This window comes from Ixodes scapularis, unplaced genomic scaffold (genome assembly GCF_016920785.2).
Source record: "Ixodes scapularis isolate PalLabHiFi unplaced genomic scaffold, ASM1692078v2 PGA_scaffold5__190_contigs__length_132052651, whole genome shotgun sequence".
Lineage (NCBI taxonomy): Eukaryota > Metazoa > Arthropoda > Arachnida > Ixodida > Ixodidae > Ixodes > Ixodes scapularis.
Window position 1 is genome coordinate 17535322 of NW_024609880.1, and position 14154 is coordinate 17549475.

The following is a 14154-nucleotide window of genomic DNA, read 5'->3' on the forward strand; positions in this document are numbered from 1 at the left end:
AAAGTGATCTTGGTCGGAACCACAAGAGCGCATCCGTACCTTAAAACGCTGTCAACGACGCTCAAAACCGCGCCGACAGCTCAAGCAAGGCCAGCTGGGAGCTAGCATGCGGTAAAACCGAGACGCTAGTCTCCTCACGGACAAAATGCAATGCGGGAATAATTTCCAAACAGTACATGCAACCGCCATCCGCAATGGGTGCGTTCTCCACCCGAAGCGGTGCCTCTCTAACGCGTCTGATCGGTAACAAGCGGTTCAAAACAATACATCGATTCGCGAGCAAAGGCGGTTAGGCGCGTCACATGCCCCAAACCGTAAGCCGGTATCTTTCCCAGCAGACGTGGACGGCCGGAGGCGTAGGTGGGGTGACGCCCGACGCTACATGCCTCGAGGGGTGCGGTAATTTCGACGCGCACAGCGCTTTTGCGTAGCAGGATCAACCTACCAGGGCATCGAACGGTGCGCTGAACAGCAAACACTCAAAGCGCTTCTCGTAACGGGGGATAAGTAAATTCCTGACAGGCTGGGCAAAAGGGTTAATCCCTTAAAACAGCGGTCAAAATCCGCGCCTCCTAGTCAGACAGGCGATAATGTCAGGGCCTCCGTGCGGCGCTCCCGCAACGAAACTTCGTGCGGCGCTCCCGCGACAAAGGTGTCCCCCAAAAAGAGCGCGAAACAGTGCCCCAATTCAACCGGAAACAGGTTGGGAATCGAAATGCCTGCCTGATCGAAAATCAGGCCCCACGTTGGGCGCCAGTTTATGCGGGCTTCTTCTAGCTCCGATTCCCACAGACCCTGTCTCCGGATGAATATGACACTGCAATACTTCGCTCTCGGCAAAAGGGTTTATTCACTCACTCATTACCTTGGGGGGTTTCGGGTTCGGGGGACGGTCATCAGCGAGGCCGGGGGAGAGTCCGCTGCCCGAGCAGCTTCTCCGAGTCCCAGCGGTGGTCGTCCACACCGCGTCATGGGGACGTCGTCGTCCAGGGTCGCTGTCCGGTCCGCTCGTCGAGTCCGCCACTCGACGTAGTGCCCGCACTCCCTGCGCCAGCGTCCAGCGCCGTCCGAGCTCGCCTCCATGACCGGTCCCTTGTGAAGTCGGCAGCCCCAGTCCTCTTCCTCTGTCTCCGTTCCCCTCTTAAGACCTTCCCAAGTCCTTGTCCCGCCGACCGTCCAATCGGGAACCTTGCTGCGAGCCGACCCTCCGACGTCAGCGCTGGGTGAGGGGGCGCTTGCCTCGTTCCTCCCGGAGAGCTCGGACGTTCCGCGACAGGACGGCGACAGGAAACGGGAAGGTCACGGGGAACGAAGGAGCGCCCGACAGTACGGCGGCAGGGAGCGGCAAGGTCACGGAGAGCGGAGGAGCCAGGGAGAGGGTCCCCACAAACTCAAAGCTGAGAGTTTCGGGCCCAATCCAGTCGGTGGCAGTGACTTATGATATATTTTACAGTGGTGTGAGTATGGATAAGAAGGACAGCAAATACTTCTTCCGAAGTGACCTTGATGATTTGGCGGACTCGGTCAGCCTCGAGCATGTCTTTGTCCAAACGGCGGCAAAATGAAAGCACATTTTCAATATAGGAAGTGAATGTTTCGCTCGAGGATTGGACCCTTGCTGCCAAGGCAAATGCTAAACGGAAGTTTTGTGAATGCCTTGTGGTTGTGGGCTTTCCGAAGATTTTGGATTGCTTAGTTTTGAACACTGACCAAGCAGCGATCTAATTTTGTTGGTGATGAACTATGTCTCAGCCTCATCGAAAAGGTAAACTATGACGCTGCGGAATTGAACCTGATCGTCCATTTTTTTATAAAGGCTTACTCGTTCGAATACGTTCAAACAATCTTGTACGTTTTCTTCGCGGAGTCCAGCGAAAACCTTAGCATATCGCATATGGCTGGAGTAGCGCTGACTGCAGCGGCGGGAGCGCCCGTGGATGATTGCCCATTGGAGTTCAACATAACCGGCATTGGTCGATTTCGAAGCCACAGTGCGTACTAAATTTATTCCGAGACGTGAGTACCCCGCGCCTCCACCAAATAATGTGAGGAAAACGGAAACTCGACTTCAAGTCTCAATCATGTTTATATTCGAAAATGCCCGCTTTGCCCGGTGGGGCCACGCGAGCTGTCATCGCAACCGAAACACTTGAACACGATACATTTTAACGTTATAAGGTTTCGAAGAAAACGTATTTTAAATGATTTATTTTATAAAAATTTCGCGAAAGCGTCTTTTTGTAAAACTGAACTCGCAGGCTTCCTAGAAAACGTTCACGTCTCCATCGACCTTGTAGAACAGGTCAACACTGTTTTTTTAATTTTTCCAGAGCATTTTATTTCGTATTACATCAGCGTATTTTCATAAACTCGGTAAGTTACAATCATATAACACTGTCGCGTTGTGGATCAGAGACTGTCTTTCAGAGAAAACTCAAGGTGCAGTCATAAACCACCATAATTAATAAACTATTCAGTGTCTTCACATGTTTCCCAAGTCTTCGTACTTGAATATCTGCTCTTGATGTTTGCGATTGATATGTCTTCCTGTCTTTCCTCCGGCATTTGTATATTTGTATATGATCACGTTTTATATCGAAACAGTCTAAGCCCGACAAATTACATCCAGTTGTAAGATTATCCCACAAAAATATATTAGTGGTGCTCGTTTTTAACCATGAAACCAAACTCTTCTAAATGTAAACATAGTTCGTTCCGTAAACGAGAACTCAATTTCTCGCACTCCTAGGTTATTGATTTCAGCTGTATTGTGTATGTTTCATCCTGGGTTTTTGTCAAATACTTTACCAGGGGAAATATGGTTATAATGCAGTTAAGCGGAAAGGTGCAAGCTAGCTAGATGAGATTCACGAAAATCATCCCTGGAGAAGGAGAACAAGGGAGGCAATAGGCAAAGACAAATTTCCCAACACAGCGAAGTGACTGATGCGCGACCGAAAAAATCAGCCTGGTCCTGGCATCAATCCAGGGACCTCTCCGTTTCCAGTGGAGCGCTCTACCAATTGAGCTAATCAGCAATTAAACTTTAGGAGATCAAACGGGTTTTATCATCTGCCAACAGTCTGACACCAACAAGGGTGAACGACTTGCATATTAAGGATATGATTGTAATCCAATTAAATGCAAAGATGCAATTTAGCTGGACAAGAATGACAAAAATGATCCCTGGAGAAGGGGAACATGAGGGAAAAAGGACAAACACAAATCTCCGAATACTCGTTTGCTCTACTGAGGTGTAACTCCTGGTTAGCTCTGTTGGTAGCCCAGGACCACGTGGATTTTTTCGGTCGCGCATCAGTCACCTAGCTGTGTTTGTCCTTTGTCTCCCTTGTTCCCCTTCTCCAGGGATAGTTTTTGTCGCGAACACGGGACCCTCCCCGAGAATACACCGTAAAAGACGTCAAAAAAGAACAGCGGAAACACGCGTGATGGCGGCAGGGCTACCGTCCTCGCGTCCGCGACCCCGCTAAAAGCACGCCATTCTAGGCGTCGCCAGGTCACGTGTTCTGGCGGCGAGGGGAGGGGGCGGGGAGAGGCATCGCCATATAAACCAATTCACCAGGGAAGGATTCGGCGCGGACATCGTGGTGTCTAATGCAAATGTGGAGAGTGTTTTATATTACCCTAGTAAAGCATTTGTTTTTATGTTGACTTATATCTATTGTGCAAATATCATATTTATTTCCTGCTGTCACACCGGAATTTCTGTCCGGATAACATAAAATAAATTTTTTGCTGTGCTACTCCTTCCCATTGGGAGAACTAAAAATATTGATTTGTATCTACCTAAGCCAAACAACGCCTACCATCCAGGCTTTCCTTGTGCATACGTAAATCGAAATTAGAGATTTCATTTTTTTTTTTAATCAAACCTCGCATTTTAATTTTCGGAGCACTTACTTGCTTACGCTTCCTTCACATTAATTTTCTTGCCGGATTTATTCTTCACCGCATTTTTTTTAATTTTTCTTTCTTATGCCTTCTTCCCCACATTTACTACACGCCTTTTCCTTACTATTTTCTCATAACTTGGTCGTTTTCGGTTGAACCTCATCGTAACAGGTATCGGAAAATTGATCGTTACGCCTGCGGCACCCCTTCATTTGTATATTATTTTCACGAGACAGTTGTCCGGTGGAGTGTCTTCTTTGATTGCATCGTCCCCAACTCTAATCACAAAATATTTTGTTTTTGCGACTAATCTCTATATATTATATAATTTGTTAATGAAGGATTTTTTTTTGTCGATTCAGATCGTTTTGTTTTTGTTATGGTGTATCTGAGTTATTTGAATTATTACTCCTTTATGAATTTACTTTCTATATTCTCACTGATTTCACTAATAATTGACGAGGGTGTGCTTTGTTTTATTTTTCTATAATTTTCGCATTCATTGTTTCCCCCAAAGGTCATTTTTTTTTCATCTTATGAAGTGTCCATAACAAAAAGGACCTTTAAGGTATTTTAATAAAAAAATGGTCTTCAACTCCACACATGGACACGTATAGTGACATATATAGAAACACATATATTGACATACACAAACACACATATATAGACAATTCGAAATATGGTGGAACGCACACAAAACGCAGCAATGCAATAGAACGTTCATCGTTTCTCTCCTGGCTTTCTTTGAAGGCGAACGTTTCCGATAATTGGGAAAGCCCAGCTTCCGGATTAGGGACACCGTAAGGAAGCAGTCTCAGGGCAGAGGAAGAATAAAACTAGAAAAAGAAAAAAAAACAAAAAAACGAAAGCCCGGTTGAAAGAGGAAAGAGGAGGAGGGGGAGGGAGAGAGGGAAGTCATTCTTTGGAAAAGGTTTTGGCGCCCCAAGGTAAATCACGACCGGGTCGTCCCGATGCCGCGCTCGACGGCGCCAGTGAAGACGCTATTGATTGAAACGCCGCCGGGCCGCACCGTTATAATCCGCTCTCCCGATTTATATCGGAGGGGTGACTAAGGCTGCCGCCGGATCGGATTTGGAACTCGCGGGGGGGGGGGGGGGGGGGGGTGGAAAGCCTGACAGGCTCGAATGGAGTGGGACGTCCGCCGTAATGACATGTAGGTGTGTGTGCAAAAGCTTGGCGACGCCGGGTTTCCTCAAACGCGGGTGCGTGCCTCGCGCACGCGTGCGCGTGCTGTTAGGATGGCGGAGGGCGCGCGAGACATCGATCGATTGCCGTATTGATTTATCAGAAGCTGATGCTACTTTGTCGATGAATCGGGCTGCGTGGAGGTAATGTCAAGAGCGCTTCGTGTTCCTATTTGGTACTATCTTAAGACTGTGCACGATTTCGCATGTCTGAAACGCTGTGGGCGCTACAGCAACATACAATGCAGCACTCCAGACTGAAACATACCTGCGAGTCTGGAATGTCAAACTGTGATTGTGGGAATCCGCGGTCTATATTCGTACATATATATATATATATATATATACAGTCACGGGTCTGTTACGGAAAAAATGGTTATTGACAGCAGTTTTACCAAATGTAATGAGGCTATGTGCCAACGATGCGGTCAGGGTGTTTCGCTCTGGCACTGTTCCACCTATAATAGAATATCTATTAGCGGAGGTTTTAGAACAAGGAATGCCAACTTTCAACAGATTATAACTAAAGAAAACAATATGTAGCTAGCGGGGAGAGTTCGTCTCATGTCGAATGATTACGCCAAAACGAACATGTGAAAATGCCGTGGATTGCAAGTGAGTTGTGTGTATTACTCAACAAAAAACGAAAGGCTTATCCTAAATTCCGTGAGACACGGCTTCCAAGTAATCTCGCTAAGATAAAAAAAAAAAAAAATCACAATAGTGGATTGTGGTTGGTTGGAGGATGCTAAGGCTGGGTTCCTTCTCAATATAGAAAGCAGCATTCGGTGTTTCCCCCAAAAAAGGTTTGGAAATATTTTCGTAGTAATGCTAAACAAAATGTTTCCATTCCGACGCTTAGGAACAACGATACGTTCGTCGATAACGATACTCAGAAGGTGGAGTGTTTCAATTTATACTTTCGGTCGGTTTTTACATCTTGCCAGTCACGTTCGGTAAATTTCATTGCTCTAGCATCAAACATCGTGCTTTCTGAAGTTGAGTTTTGTGCGTCTAAAGCTCTAAACAAATTGAGTCGCTTGTACACGACTAAATCGACTTTTCAAGATGATATTCCTGCGTGTATTCTGAAGTTTTGTTCTAGTTTATTGTGTATTTACTTTATGGTATTGTTCGAAAAATCGCTACGCGAATCACTCTGCCTTCTAATTGGAAGCTTGCTCGAATAATGCCAGTTCATAAAAGTGATCCTAGAAAGAGTGTCAAAAATTATCGACATTTATCACTGAACAGAAATTTTAGCTAGAAAATGGAACACATATTTGTACAAACATCATGACTCATCTTAGCGGGTTTAGCTTTTCGCATTCCTCGCGACAAGGATTCCGTGGGAGCTATTCTTGAAGCACACAACTAGTTGGATTTTTTAATAACATTTCAATGGCAATCGACAGGCGATGGAAGTGTTGATTGCATATATCTTGATTTCAGTAAGGCCTTTGACTTCATTCCAAATGATGTTTGAGATTCCAAGCTCTAGCCCCATAAATTGTGTCAGAAAGCCCGTAAGTATGATCGTGAGTATTTCTCATTCAGAAAGCAATATGAGGTTTTAAATGATTTCCTATAAAAAATGGTTCAGGTCATTTCAGGTGTGCCTCAACGTTCTGTTCTGCGCCCGCGACTGTTTCTTACCTATATCAATATTATTGCTGATTATGTTTGCTCTAGCAGTAGAATGCCTACAGATGATTGTTTCGTGTATAGTGAGATGATTAACACGCATGATGTGCTGATTTCGCAAAAATTCTTGGACAGCATTCAATTATCGTGTCAGTAATGGAAAATTACTCTTCACTAAAAGAATGGTACAATAGTGTGCGATATGAAGGTGGACGCCGGACCGTTGACCGGTCCGTGCTATCAGCGCCATGACGCGGCTGCCACGTCATGGCGCTGATAGCACGTAGCGGTAGACGGTCCGGCGTTCACCTTCATATCGCGATACGAAAGTGAGGCGTCACGGCAGCTACGTCATAGTGCTGATAGCGCGGAGGGGTCGACGGTCCGGCGTTCACCTTTATATTGCCGGCGGGTGTACAAATCACCTTTACAAGAAAATTACTACAAAAGAAATGAGTTATTCACTCAATAAAAGGGCCCTAGACATTTTTAATAAATTTAAATATACTTCACTTCCGTTCTGCGGTTGGATATCCATGCTGACTACATTTCTGTTAAGGCCTCGCGTTTGTTTGGCATTTTGCGCCGAAATTTTATTCGTTGACCCCAGAAGCTCAAAGAAATAGTGTGCCCATTTTATCCTTGAATATGCCTATGCTGTTTCGAACCCTTATATTACATTTTCTTTTAAAAAATTGGAAATTCGGTTTCACGGATTGTTTTAGAAAACTGTGATTGGCCACTTAGTATCACAGAGCGTAAGCAGAAGCTAAAACGACCATTATTAGCTGATCGTATAAAGCCCCTCCGTCTCAAATACTTTGACAATATTTATCACCACATAAAGTGGTGTACAAAAAATAGTAGAAAAATACATTTCTATGTATCGCATACAAATAACTATGTCTTAAAAATTAGCGAGGTTACTTTTATGGGTGATGGGACGAGGCACACTATTTTGTAGAAACCACATGTGATTGGGATTCCCTTCCATCATGCACGGACAGTATAACTTCCAATTACATCTTTTTTCACGCACTTAATATGAAACTTTTTTTTACCATGTGTTTTTCCTTGGGTCCCGCCCTACTGTACTACCGGATGGCAAAGTGAGTACTTGGATAAAGATTGCTAAAGATAAAAAGATGAAGGTCGGTTTGTGAAGAAATGTAGGAGGGGTTGAAGAGGCATTTTTTTTGGATCAGATTTTACAGCGGAGCTTTAAGGGCTAGTTTCCCCAGGATCATGTCCCCAGCAAAGAAATGAAGACGCCGAACTCTAAACACCTACCGCCATCTATGAGTGACGGCGGCAAGCCGTGTATCTGGTTGCCGCCGTCGCTCATAGATGGCGGCAGACTTTCCACTCTGGCTTGCCGACTTCCGGCGGCCATTACTTTCCATTGTACAGCTCCGCTAATCTTCCTTCTTCACCAGAGTGGAAAGGCTGAAAGTTATGTATATATATATATATTCTTGCAGAAAGGACAAAGACGAAAGCATTTACGACGCATTAAAAAAAGGCAAAAGAGCTTTGCTTTCATAGAAGATAGCCTGGCTATACGATGATTTTTGAGTGTGAAACTAGCGTTCGTACCTTGAGGTGACTCCAGGTTGGATATAAGTTTGGTGTGATTAGAATTCTAGACTGCAGCAGCATTGTCTAATTTCAAGCTGAAAAAAATTTGTGTTTTATATAGCCTAATATAAAATTAGCTTTAGCGAGTACATGATAAATGTGAGTTTGACACGATAGGTTAAAACTAATTTACGTGCCGGTGCATTTATATGACGTGGATAAAAGATAAGAAAAGCTAAGGAATGTAATTTCGGTTGTTAGTGGACGGGAATGTCTTACGACGTGAAACTCATTGTTTTGGACTTTTTCTGTTAAGTGTCATGTTCGAATATCCGCACCAATCGAAACAACTATCAGGTCATTTCAGGGGACATCAAAATCTTCAGTAATTTCCTGACAAATAACACTATCGTCAGCAAATAAACTAAGGTTGGCGAAAAGACAGAAGAGATAGTCGTTAGTATCAGTTAGGAATAGCAAGTCCCGAGACAGAACCTGTAGGAACACCGAACGTAACACGACTCGCAGGGAAATTAAAATAATTTATATCAATAAACTGAGAGCAGTCTGCTAGAAAACACCTAATCCCAGTTAGTTCGTTAGGGTCAAGCTGCAGTTTGCTTAGCGTCAGAAGCAGCAGGTTGTGTGACACTTTAGCAAGAGCCTTAGAGCATTCGAAAAAAATAGGTCAACCTGCGATCCGTGGTCAAAATTTGAAAACAAATCGTTAGGGAAAATTAGAAGTTGCGTCTCACAGGATATAGAATTAGAAAACAAAAAAACAATATTGTCGTAAAGAAAATATGAGCTTGAGTAGATAAATTTAACAAGATTGGTAGAAGGGATATGCTGGGGCCTAGAACCCTTGCGAGATTAGTAGTCAAGTCAAATGATCCATAATTTTCAGAGAGTGTTCGTGGCATCATTTCTGTAGTCGAACCCCCTTGACAATTTCCCAGTCTTAGGTGAGGTACTATCAATTCCCCGTTAGATTTAGCGGGGAAACTGGAGTGTTTAGTTCTGGTGAAATTAATTTCCCCATTGAGCTTAGTGAAAAAACTGAATTGGTGCATAGGTGATGTGACATCAATTTAAATGCTATATTAAGCGAGGAAACTGAATTTTCTCGTGACGACACTTTCTACAAATACCTTTTTGCGTGGAAACAGGTTTTGTGTGTATGGTCACGGGTCGTCACTCTGCAGCGCTAAATATAATGGGAAAACGTCATTTATGTATAGAACACGCAGCCCTTCAAAACTGTAATTACTCGTGATTAAATCACATAAATAATTGTAATTGCTTACTTTTTAAGCGATTAATTATTGGATAAATCACTTCAGGATAATTCCAACAGATGAATACTCCCTGATTAATCCCGTCTGTAATCTACGTGTTTTTCTCCCATGTCCCTAACTTTTTGTGCCCAAATTTAGCTATGCTTACGAAGTACCAACCCGCTCAAATGATCACCTTACTACATTAGCTTACCATTGCTATCCATGGCTACTAGAGTTATACGATATCTTTTGAAAGTAATACAATTACTAGGTAGAGTTACACTATCTTAACCCGTGCAACCTGATTTTGGAGTTTACGAAAACGTTGAGATAAAAATGCATCATGTGCACTCTTCTCAGCTCCCAAATCTTGCGAACAACAAAACATAAAACGATTGTCATCCAACGCTACGAAAGGAGGTCGAACTGTTTGTCTCGAGAGTTTACGTAGCGGTTGCGTTGTTTTGAGTTGGGACTGTAAAGAATGTCTCTACAAAAGCCTTTGAATGCGATGTTTCGCGGGTAATGAAGAACATGCGTTCATAATACCTGTTTAAACAGTTCGGCCTTCCCACCCAAATAAAAACGTAAATACGGCCCAAGCACCCCTACACTCTGGTGCCTACAACATTAATCTATATAAATTGAAAAAGCTAATGTGTGACAAGTCTGCAAGTTCCTTCTGGCATACAGGATAAGCGTACCGCTACTAATCCTTCCAGAAGGGGTACAAGGGCGACAAAGTACAAGCACAAGTCTCCAAACACGGCTAGGTGACTGGTACGCCAATGAAACAAGCCGGCTAGCTCTTGTACCGTGCCGGAGACCTCTCCATTTCCCGAAAGGTAACTGGTGTTGAGCAGTTAGTCTACTCAGGAAAAACACTTCAGCAAGTGTTTTTCCGCAGTAGAGTATTTGTTTTATCAATTTTCGAAAACAAAACACCATAGCATGCTCCACTGCTCTCCTTGCAAAATATATCAAATTAAGCACAACCGTTTCCTTAAAGGGGGGTGCAACGATTTTAAAATTAAAATAATTTTTCTCCCGTCAATTTTACGTTGTTTATCGGGTCCCGTGGGATAGATAAAATATCTCATTCATTAAAGAATGTCGCGATTAAGTTGCATAATCACAAAGCAAATGTCGAGAGCTTTCTCCCCCATCTGGAGCCGCGAGTGGCAGCCGAAGGAAATATGGCGAAAAGCTTACATGACCTCGCTCGGCTCTAAGCTGCAGCTTTACGGCCGCTAATGTCAGCAGAGAGAGGGAGAGGAAGCGTCATCCAAGAGAGCATGGGGGAAGCTACAGGCATCCCGAATTACGTCACTAGGAGGGGGACCAGGTGTGACCTAAAGACTGGGAGCGAGTTGAGGGGTGACAAAAATACCAATATTGTCTCGAATGACAAGTGATGAGGGGACGAAAACTGAAGTAAACTAAACGTTTAATGGGGCGAACTTGTCCCTAAATTAATAAAAGGAAAAGGAAACAGAAGAAGGCAGGAGAGCGTCGCGGGCATCGATGTCGGCGAAACCGCAGGATCGAGCGCTGGGGCGAGACTTACCTTGGCTCACCACGCGAAACCCCTATGTACACGCGCGGGCTTCTGGGCTAATCGGCGTAGAAATTTCGACGCGTAGAACATTCGGACATTCGCGTAGAACAGGATTCGCGAATTTTCCAGAACTCTAAATTGCAGGAATAAACAAAACACACGTCGCTCCCAGGAATCGAACCCTGGCTTTTCGCGTGGGAGGCAGGCGCAGTAACCGTTAGGCCACGCGCGCGCTGTCTACTTGGCCAGCTGCGCGCGCGGCATTACTCTCCCCCTTTAAAAAATGCATCGCCCCGATGCAGCACAAAACAATACAAATCAAACAGAAATAACGGTAAACTAAAGAGTCATTTGGGTCCACAGTCCTATCGGGCGTAGTACGGTTTCATGCGCACGACGTGGACGACTTCTGGTCGTGGAGGGCGGCGTGACGAAGTCCGTGTAACGTCGGGTATCACCTCGTAGTTCAGATTCCCAAGTCGACGAAGCACTTTGTAGGGTCCAAAAAATAGCGCTTCAGTAGTTTCTCGCTGAGACCACGGCGGCTGATCGGTGTCGACACCCACACCCGGTCTCCGGGTTGAAAGTGGACGTCCCGGCGAGGAAGGTTATAGCGGCGTGCGTCGACTTGCTGTTGGTCATGAATCTTGATTCTTGCCAGTTGGCGAGCTTCATTCGCGCGTTGCGAGATCAGTTGAGCATCGTCGTTGCCATCGTCGGCCGGAACGTGAGGCAGCATGGCGTCGAGTATTGTGGTAACCGTCCGGCCGTGTACCAGTTGGAACGGTGTCATTCCCGTGGTTTCGTGCACCGCTGTGTTGTACGCAACCGTGACGTACGGCAACACCTCGTCCCATGTTTTGTGCCCCACGTCGACGTACATGGAGATCATGTCGGCGATCGTCTTGTTGAGCCGCTCCGTTAGCCCGTTGGTCTGCGGATGATAAGCGGTTGTTCGTCGATGGCTGGTAGGACTGAGCCGAAGAACTTCTTGAGTCAGCTGTGCCATGACCCAGGCAACACAAGATATTGTGCCAACATTGGTCTCAGAATGGTTAAGGTGGCCCCATATGGGCCCAGCTTGACCAGTCTAGAGCCAGCATTCATGATGCTGGCACTGAACTGGCTACATTACGGCAACATTTGCCGTTTCTGCCAGCGTCCAACCAATATCGCGGCATCCCGGCTACATGACGGCAACATTGGCCGTTTCTGCCAGCTTCCAAAAGATATTGCTGCATCCCGGATATATGACGGCTACATCACGGCAACATTTGTCGTTTCTGCCAGCTTCCAAAAGATATTGCTGCATCCTGGCTACATGACGGCTGCATGACGGCAACATTTGCCATTTCTGCCAGCGTCCAACCAATATCCCGGCATCCCGGCTACATGACGGCAACATTGGCCGTTTCTGCCAGCTTCGAAAAGATCTTGCTGCATCCCGGCTACATGACGGCTGCGTCATGGCAACATTTGCCGTTTCTGCAAGATTCCAAAAGATATTGCTGCATGCCGGCGACATTCGGGCCTGCGTGTAACGGCGACGTGTCGATTGACACACAGCAGACCCCATTTTACGCCGTGCACGCGTAGCTGGAAGCAGGGCCACATTGCCACGCTTCCCTCACCCATCACCCTCTCTCTCAACCTCCCGGACGCACCCGTCGAGCTTCAGGAGGCGAAGTCGAGCCAGTAAACGTTTTGTTGAAAGTCGAAAGCCTGTCTTTTCTGTTTGTCTTCAATGTCCCTCTTTCCTTATCGTAAATTCTAAACGATATTGCTGAAAATATATGAGGTTCTATCCTCGGTATATCTAAAGGGTATATCGGGCTTTGCTTTGCAACACCAAATGACGGCACCGCACCAGCCAAATCGCGGCAACATCGCCGGGATGCTTCCATGTTCTAGCAATATTTTGACACAGAAGCATTTTTGCCTATAAAACTGTAGTATTTTGATTTGCACGAGATGGCGCTACTTGACATCTCCTTTTTAAAGTAGCCATCTCGTGCATCCATGTAAAAATAAAAAGGACAGCACGCGACGGCATGAGCCGCGCGTGATCTGCGGCCTCATCGGCCAGTGTTCGCCCCGCTCCTGAATCCGTTGGTTGTTCTTTCTTCTCGCTCCGGCGACCGTCCAGGTCCGCTCGGGGCATGTAGTTTCCCGGCTACGTCGAACGTGAGTCACCGGCGCTTGCGTCCAATGTAGCCAGGCTTTAGAGCACCGCCGCGTCGGCGCAGAATATAACATTTTGGCGACGAGGATGGGATATTTGTTTTAATATGTAGCATTTCCTCTTTTGTAACCCGGGATTCGAGAGGGGGCTTCACTCCGCGTCGCGGGTCAGTGGTTGAGGAAACCGGCGCGTAACTGTATTCATGAAATGTATTCCTTTTGTTCCGGGTGAACGGTAGTCATATTTTGCGGAAAGGCCGCGTTTGATGAGTTTCGGGGGGGGAGGCATTAGGCCTAGGTTTTCAGTACGTTCCATTTTCATCGTGAGATGACTTCGTCATCTTCGTCTTCGAGCGGACCTGGACGTTATTTTTTTCACATAACGAATGTATAACGTAAGTCTTCCTCCCACAATTTTCTTATTTCTTTTTTAAGGGAGGGAGAATGTAGTATTTTGATTTGCACGAGATGGCGCTACTTGACATCTCCTTTTTAAAGTAGCCATCTCGTGCATCCATGTAAAAATAAAAAGGACAGCACGCGACTGCATGAGCCGCGCGTGATCTGCGGCCTCATCGGCCAGTGTTAAAAAAAAAAAAAAAAAAAAAAAAAAATGTAGTATTTTGATTTGCACGAGATGGCGCTACTTGACATCTCCTTTTTAAAGTAGCCATCTCGTGCATCCATGTAAAAATAAAAAGGACAGCACGCGACGGCATGAGCCGCGCGTGATCTGCGGCCTCATCGGCCAGTGTTCGCCCCGCTCCTGAATCCGTTGGTTGTTCTTTCTTCTCGC